General features: G+C 34.3%; 1 non-coding gene across 1 annotated transcript; it reads left to right on the top strand.

The window, feature by feature from the left end:
• Positions 1–5,337: 5,337 nt before the first annotated feature.
• LOC119049066 (U6 spliceosomal RNA) lies at positions 5,338–5,442 on the top strand. The gene has a single exon (XR_005082439.2). It is a non-coding gene; the product is annotated as a U6 spliceosomal RNA (small nuclear RNA).
• The last annotated feature ends 3,778 nt before the right edge of the window (positions 5,443–9,220 follow it).

Raw genomic sequence — 9,220 nt, 5'->3', positions numbered from 1 at the left:
CAGGCCATCAAAGTCATCTTGTTTACACAGAATGGATAAATCTTAGGAGAACTGAAACTGAGAGTGAAAATATTCTTTAATATGTTTAATTATATTGATTATGTTGGTCATTTTAAATAAATCATAAATGCATATGAATACAATTGAGGAAATACAATTCTCTAAATATGTTTAAGATATAAAGTGATTGGGAGTTTTAGCATGCTTTCTAAAGAGATAAACTTTTAAGAAAAGAATACAAAATACAACTGAAGAATTATTATACTGAAATGTTGTTTGAGTGCTTTTAAGAGATAAAAATAAATGTGCTAACCAGGAAATAGTGCTAGTGACAATCCCAAGAACAAGAAATGTGATATGTAGAAAAACATGATCATTAGGAACATGAGTCATAATAATGTTAAAATTGAACATTGAATCATATTAAAGTTATTAAAGTCAAGAGTCGTGGTTCCTTAGTAATATTACCCAATTCATAGTACCCACGTGTACTACTTTCTCTTCCTGTTTGGATTATTCTGCCTCTGGTCTTCAGCCATTCGGGCGATATGAATTAAAATTATATTGTTCTGTTTTTCAAAGATTGCTTTTTTGCTTCTTCATTAAAAATGCGGTTGTAAAAATGTCACATGACTTACCTTTCAGTTTCTCAAAGACATGTGATAGACATGCTGCGTAAAACTAAATTTTAAAGGAAAGATTTTCCAATAGGATCTTCAGTATTTTCACTTATATTTAGAATGTTCAAAATCCCAGGAATCTCAGGCCAGAGACAAAAATAAGAAGGGCTTATTCATTGTTTCTGCATTGGAAAGAGTAAAATTGCTTCTTTGGGGTAATTTAACAGACAAAAAAGCTAACAGAAAAGGAAAAACAACCAATTTTCTTTCATTGCCCTCCCTGGACTCCTTCAAACCTTTACTATAATAGTTGATTTTCTTCTTTAATGTTTTTTTTCAGGGAGGATAATAATTTTAACCTTAATAGCTCAATAAACAGTTGTTTACTTTCTCAGATGCTAGAACCTTATGAGGGTAGAAGGGGATTTTTATTATTCTTAGTACATAAAATAATACAGTTTCTTTTTAGTTGTATCTGAGGTGTTTTATGAACAGGCAAATGGTCACCCTTACACATAGTCACTTGCTATGGCATGTGCTTGTCGTGATTTTCCTATGTTGTGTATGTGACACATAAACACAGGTAGGTGCATCTTATTTTAGCATATTTATTTTCCCCATAACCTACCAATTTAGTACTGGAGAGTTTTATCTCTCATTATTTTGAAGCAACAAGAAAAGAAGAAAAAGGAAGAGATATGACTGGAATCTATGAAAAGAGGGAAGAATTAGCAAAGAAAGAGAGAAAATGGCCAGTGGTACTTCTGTCAGGGCTTCTAGTTCCCCTAGTTATTTTAAACTTACACAATGTTATATGTCAATTTTATTTCAATAAAAAAGACCAAAGTAAAGAAAAATATCCCCTTTCTGTATCTCAGTGGTCTAATATCAGAGACACAGGCTATGTCTAGACCAGGTTGAATTTATCTGATGCTGTTATCAGTTCTAGAAAACACTGAATTCACTGGAAATTTTTTAAAGAAAATTTTGGATGAGATCCTTTTGCAAATTGGCCAATTTATTAAAAATGATCCAGTGAGTAGTCCAGTGATATGGCAATCACACAACTCATGGAAAAAGTAAAAGAGTGAGACTCTGGCTGGGTAGACCAGTTGGTTGAAGTGTCACCCCATATGCCAAGTTTACAGTTCAGAGCCCAGTCAGGGCACATACAAGAATCAACCAATGATGCATAAATAAGGGGAATGACAAATCAATGCCTCTTTGTCTCTCCTTCTTTCTCTCTCTCTCTAAAATAAATATTTAAAAAAGCAGAAGAGCAATTGGCTGATGATTTCATACATGTGGTGGCAATCATTGAACTTGAAGTTAATTTTTAAAAATATTTTATTTATTTATTTTTAGAGGGAAAGGGAAGGAGAGAGGAAGAGAAATATCAATGTATGGTTGCCTTTCTTGCGTCCCCTGCTGGGAACTGGCCTGCAACCAAGGCATGTGCCCTGATTGGGAATCAAACTGTGATCCTTTGCTGCACAGGCCCATGCTCAATCCACTGAGCTACACCAGCCAGGACTGAACTTGAAGTTAAACTTGTTAATTCCTTCCCTGCATGATTTACTGGACTGAGCTGGTTATTTTCCTGACAGACTGCCATAGGCATAGTCCGTCAAATGTACTTCATATTATCAGTGAGTGAAGCAAGACCTATTCATTGAGCATTTATAAAGTGTTGTGACAGAAAGTTACAGATTTTAGAAAATATAAATATTCAGTGAACTAGACATGGCCATGCTTCTCAGTTATTATTCCAAAGGTTGATAAAACAAAAAAAGTGCAAATAAATAATCACCAAGAACACTGAAATGAAGCACTTACAATAAAAGATAAATTTAGTTGAAGTGTTACTAGTTATATAATCAGTTTGAAGTCAAATTAAGGAATTCCAGCCAAAGTTGTCTAGACAGATGATAACTGAGCAAGTGCTTAGATACTTAAAAAATCAACATAATAAAAAGTGAATGTAAGAGAGAATGAAAACATGAAAATGAAACACATTCTACTATAAAATTCTTGATCCTGTGATGTGAACAACATCCAAAATACAAAATTTACATGAAAATTATTTTCCAATTTAAATGACAATTTTGTGATGCCACAAATATATAAAAATTGCTATAAAATATTTTTGTGAATTAATAACTAAAATTTGATAAATTGGAAAAATGTTCATATTCATTCATTCTTAGAAATTTCACCATTCAATTAATAAGTCACTAGAATGATTGCTTTTTGTTCAATTGCTATTAGGTAACTCATTTTTTGCTATACTTGTCTGCTTGTTAGGAGAACATTACATTTTAGAGGTGGTGAGGCTTTTTAAGCTGAAAGTCTCCTCTTTGTGAGTTCTACTCCCAGTTCTTAGTTCTAATTTATATGCATAATGATATTATGGCAGTAACTATATCTCTGTGTTCACTCTTATATAATTTATAGTATTTAATCTATACCATAAAAATATAATCACTAGTTTTCATGAAGAGTAAAACCATGCACTGTGGGGATTTTAGAAATTTATTAACACAGTTTTGTTTGTAAACAAACAGATGCCTTTTGGGGGAGGTACCACACATATCTCATTGATGGTGCCCTGGGTAGGAAATGTCTAACAATGCATAGGACTACCAAAAAAATGAAGATATAATTCTTGCCTCTCCAATACCTTTGATAATGCCAGTCTTCTGTGCAAGTTGGTGTGAGGAGACTTTATGTCATTTTAATCTAAAACCAAACTATATTTATTTTAAATACACTGTGGAAAAAGGTAAGTTTATAGTTTTTCATATAAAAAATAATGCATTAAGTAATAAATAAAAACACCAGAATAAGTGGTTTCATATGTTTACAACTGTGGACCTACTGTTGCCCCAGCTTGTGTAGCCAAATAGTTTCTGCAATCTTAATATGTTAAATTTCTGGAAAATAACAATGGTGAAGTAATTTCAGGGAAAATTATACTTTATCATTTGCAATTTTACCAAAAGAAAATGACCTCAAGGATACCAATAACACATGGTCATGCGCCACGTTACAGTGTGTCCATCAGTGAGAGACGCCATGTGTGAGAGCCGCGTACCTGTGGTCTGGACTGTAGTAGGTTGTGACATCTGGGTTTGTGTAAGTACTGCTTAGTGTTCCCACAACCACCACATCACTCAACAATGTATTTATCAGAGTGTATTTCTGTTGTTAAGCAGCATACAGTTATTTCAAACAACAGTCTGCTGTTGTCAGATTTACATGCAGTATATGTATCAGTATGATCTTGTGAACACTCCACTATCCTTCACATACTTCTATGTGTTTTACATGTGTGAATGGATCAATGTTCTCTAAAATTTTAAAAAGAGAAATTAAAATCTGAATTATATTTATTTCTGCTCTATTAGGGATGATCTCTGAAGACAGGATCTAGAAAACACTCTTTTAAGCACTTACAAAACCAGATAGTGAAGACTCTACATAACCCCATTTGTATATCCATGAGGCTGCAAGACTGGCATTTTGAACATGAAACGTGAAGAAAAATTCAAGATGAGCACATCGCCACATAGTTCCATTTTTCTTCAGTGAAACAACATTCATGAAAAAGTTTACTTAATTAACTTTAAGAATTTATGAGAACTAGAAACAAGTTACGGAACATGAATCAGTCACTATAGTTTTAAATTTGGAACTTTACTGTCAACCCATCACTGGGGACTGTTGATCACTTTGGGTTCACAAGTAAAAAGAACTGCACCAAACTTAAACTGGCTTTCTATTTTCTCTGAAAACAATAAAAACAAGCATGTGGTGCTCAAATATAATTGACCCTATGAAAATCTCATTACATTTATCAGGAGATATTTTTGACTACTTTCAACAGTACTCAACTGCCCCTATAGAGGTCCTTTTGTATAACAATCAATACATGCGTAGGGAATTGATACCAATTCACTTATTTCAAGCCAGCCAGAAAAACAGATCAATAAATCATGAACTTTCCTCTGCTTCTTCTCTCAACTTTAACAAAAACAATTATTCTAACAAACTAAGCCAGCAGCCAATAGTGTGATAAAACTGTTTCTGAGGTCAGAATGTTCTGAGATTGAGAAGGACTCCAGAGTTCAATACTTTATTTACAAGTACTGAATGAGAAAATATTCTAACATCCCTTCACTCCCATATAAAACTGAACATCAGGCTACCATGCACACATCCATCAAGAAATATTAATCATCAGGGGAAAATGAGGGATTTGTGTCACTGGTTTCTTCTTTTAAGACACTATACCAGTAACAGAATTCCTATTATCTCTACTGTCTAAAATCAAGATAAATTAATATATTTTAACAACTAGCCATAATTAATTTTCACAGCTTATAAGTCAAACATAAGAATCTTGAAATTTTTTCCTGAAATAGAGGGTACCACAAATAGATATTATATAGCTTGGTTTCAACAAATGTTTGACCATGTTAACAAAGCCATTTTATTTCTCTGAGGCTCACTTTCCATAAAATTAAAGGGTGATGTTTGCTTAAATGATCTTTATTTTTTCTCCCTTTAACAAACTATGGATCTCTGTACAGAATAAAATTCAGATTATATTATTGTACAATTTGGTTCATTCTTGATCAGCTGATCAAAATTTCTAGATTAAATAAATTGATATTTGTTTCTTCTTTCAAAGGGAGACCAATAAAATTGTTATCAGGCTCATATAGACAGCACATTTACTAAAACTGGCATAATACAGAAAAGATTAGCATGACCCCTGTGCAAGAATGACACACAAATTTGTGACGTGTTCCAAATTTTGAGAAAAAAATAAGATTATTCAATTGGCAAGAGATACAAAACTTTTACAGATAGTTAACATAAAATGTATTAGAAAAAATATTTTATATGACGTTTCCATCCAAACCATAATTAAAAAGTATCATACTCATAATTAATGATGAATTTCTAAGTATGGTATAAGGAGTATACAGATAACAAAAACTAATTTTCAGAAGATCTAGAGGTTTTCATAGACTGGTTCAATACTCATTAAAAGTATGATTTGTTTAAAAGAGCAAACACAGGCTTAAGGCGTACTTGTGAATAAGCAATAGCTACACTAATGTAAACAATAGAACCTTTATCCGCTGTTCTAAAGTTATAATTTCCAAAGTGTTTATTTACACTGTCAGACTTAGGAAGTTAAGAGAGTGGAAGGACATTAAAATAACTGGAGTGGTAGATGATAAATGTTATAAGAAATACAGACATGGCTATGGATTTTAGCTCAGCTTCGTAGCAGACTTTTTATTTGTTCACATTTTTCTTTAATGAAATACATAACTTTGTGAAGTAGTTATCAAAAATTTTCAAGGGTAAATGGTATAATATCCATAAGTAATGTTAAAAAGTTATGTAAGCAAAATATGGGTTAGAAGACCAGTAAGATTCTTCCAAATCTGGTTCTATGCAAGTGGAGACTGAAGAGGAATGTGTATGGATCTAAAATAATGAAAGTATTGTGAAGTGCAAAAAAATACATTTTTTAATGCAGTATCCAGGCCACTTGCAAATATGCACTGAGTTAGACTACAATGTATTTATTGAACTCGTACAAGTAAGTGACCTAGTTTATCACCTTCTGTCTACTCATTCATTGATCATATTTAGCTGAAGCGAGAATAGCTATAGCTCTCTTATTCATTTGTCAAGAGTATCATCCTTTTCTGTAGTTTACCATGTTACTAGAAAAGAAAAATAAACATTCTATTATTGTCCAGATCTAGATGGCTTTCTAGCATTTTCCCTGACTCAAAGTAATGTGTGTAACCCCGGGAATCTACAGGGAAAAACTGAGATTTATTTAAATACTCACAGAAAAGCTTTGGTTTGTTTTTCCATTTTAGGATTGGAATTCTACAGGATATTTATTTCTTTCCACTTCTACTTGAATATTTTCCTCGTGTTAAAAATATGCTAAATTATTTGTTTAAGTTCCCAATTGTGAGAAAAAGGTTATGTAGATGAATACGTGACCTATTTATAATTAGAAATAGTCTCTTATGGTTTAGTCACTCTTGTGACCACTGACATAATAAAACAAGTCCTTACAAGAATGTTGTGATGCTGACCATGTTTCCAAATGACCTATCAAATAATGTCCCTGATTATCTATGGGGCAATCATTTTGATAAAAACATATTTTGATTAAAAGATGTACATAAAAAATGTGCATTTTGCTAAGTGAAATCAGCCAGGTGGAGAAAGACAAATATCATATGATCTCACCTATAAGTGGAACATAATCAACAAAACACACAAGCAAGCAAAATATAACTAGAGATATTGAAATTAAGAACAAACGGACATTAACCCAGAGGGGAGATGAAGGGGAATAATGAGGAGAAGAGGGCGAAGGGTTTTCAGGAACAACTATAAAGGACACATGGACAAAACCAAGGGGGTGTGGAATCAGGGGAGGTAGGTGGGGATGGCTGGGGTGTGGGGGGGAGGAGTTAGGAAAGTCAGAAAACTGTACCTGAACAACAATAAAATTTTTAAAAAGTGTATTTATTTTGGTTGATGTTTTACATATGAAAATAGCCTAGGTATTTTTATTTCTCTGACTTTAGATTCCTTGCTAAATTCACATTAAGCAAATAAATTGGTTAAGTGCAAAGTAATATTACTAGAGGAACTGTTTCAAGAATGTCTGTGAAATTGCATTTCAATACCCATTAGATATGGTTCTTTTTTCTATAAACCTTCTTGCATTACCGAAGGTGCAATTCTGTATCATTAAACAAAGGACAAATTTAAAATAAAGCTTGATTTTCAGTCACTGAGTTACAGCTAGCTCAAATAAATACCAATTCCAATAAAGAGAAGTGAACTCTTCAGCTTGACCCCCTGACAATTTAAATTACTTTCCTCTTAATTTGAAAGTTTTATTAGGGGACACAGTACTTGAGTGATTTTCAAATGATTTGGGGAATCTGGATGAAAGTGGCTGAGCAGAAATTGTTAGGGAGAGGGGGAAAGGACTGGCTTCCTAGAGGTAGGAGGGGTGGGAAGGACAGTTACTTGGGAAACCCTTTCCCTGATGTCTACATGTGAGGAACATAAGCAAATTGGGGAAGGCTGTGTTGCTGTGGAAGGTAACCTGATACAGAGTCACTACCCTAGCAACCCAGTACAGAGGGACTTTGACTCAGGAACCTGAGCATGGATCCATCTCCAGAGAGATTCTCTCAACTAACAACAAGAACTTGGATGGTGACTAGAGAGCAGATGACCCCAAAGTGACTCCAGGGAGAGCTCAGTTCATCAATCCTCTGAGCAGTTTTGTTTGAATACACTCATTCAGAAGCAGGTGGTGCAACCCCATAGCAATACAGACCTATGGACCTATGACAGTCATCTCGAAGAAGCAATGAGTTTTTAATTATCTGATACCATAGTTGTATATGCAGACTACGAGTTCACATAGAGGGAGAAGGGGAGAGGGCTGTTACATTCAGTAATTGTAAAACATTCACACTTAATGAGATGGTCTTCCCATGGCTCTTTGCTCCAAGACTCACTATGATGGCTAATGTCAGCTGAATTGAGAACTGTGAGTCAGTGTCAGACAAGATTTTTCAGAAATACATTCCTAGTGGCACTGAGGTCCCAGAGGGCTGATATATTCCATATTGCACACAGGGAATCAGACTTACCCAATTTAATATGATCTACCCTCAACTGGATAAATTATAATTTATTAGGGAAATGTTCTTTGACATATATATAGAAGAGAGGTAGTAACTACCTGCAGAATCTAGCTTCATAAAAGCCTGGGAAGGGCGCAGGGTATCTTTCTCGGATTTGAAGGAACATCAGTGATGGACTTGGTTGAGTAATTCAAGTGTTTTTTTTTTTTTATCTATGTGCCCAGTTCTCTACTTGAAATAGCCAAAAGGAAACATTAAATTGTCTGGGAAAGAAAATTGTATAATTCTTAAAGCTCATACAAAATATGATGTAGTATCAAAAGCTATAGATATTCTCAGATTCTTAGATGCCCATCTAAGAAGGCCTTTAAAATGAGTTGAAACAAATTATAGAATTATTTTAAGAATGGGCCATCTCTGTAAAACAGTGTGAAGGAAACAATTGCCATGAAAGGTTGCAGGAGGCTATATCAATGTCTTCATGAGCTGCTGCTTGCTCACAAGCAGTTGAGTAACATTTGGTAATATAGATCTGCATATTAATTACTGAACACAAAGCAGGAGCAAAGCTCGAGATGTGCATGTTGGTGCTGGAAACAGCAAGCTGGAGAGAAAAGGGAGCTATCACCAAGGCCAGCATTTTGGAACTCCTCACCACCCACCCCGCCAGAGAATGTCGACAGAAGCTGCCTTTTGCTTTCTGCAATAAAAAGCATGGAGACTTCCAGTGGTAATAGGCTTAGGTGCCAATTCTATGGGAGGGTGGGCAGAAGGTGGGAGCTCCATTCTTGGGCTGTCCTCCCCCAATAGTTACGGGAAGAAGATTTTTTAAACACTGCATAAGATTGCTCTACTTTGGGAGTTGTAGGTGAGTCAGATGAAGAT

This window comes from Artibeus jamaicensis, unplaced genomic scaffold (genome assembly GCF_021234435.1).
Source record: "Artibeus jamaicensis isolate MK-2021 breed Jamaican fruit bat unplaced genomic scaffold, CSHL_Jam_final contig_3176, whole genome shotgun sequence".
NCBI classification, from domain to species: Eukaryota; Metazoa; Chordata; class Mammalia; order Chiroptera; family Phyllostomidae; genus Artibeus; species Artibeus jamaicensis.
Note: the sequence above shows the minus strand (reverse complement) of the source record. Positions and strands in the feature narration are given on the sequence as shown.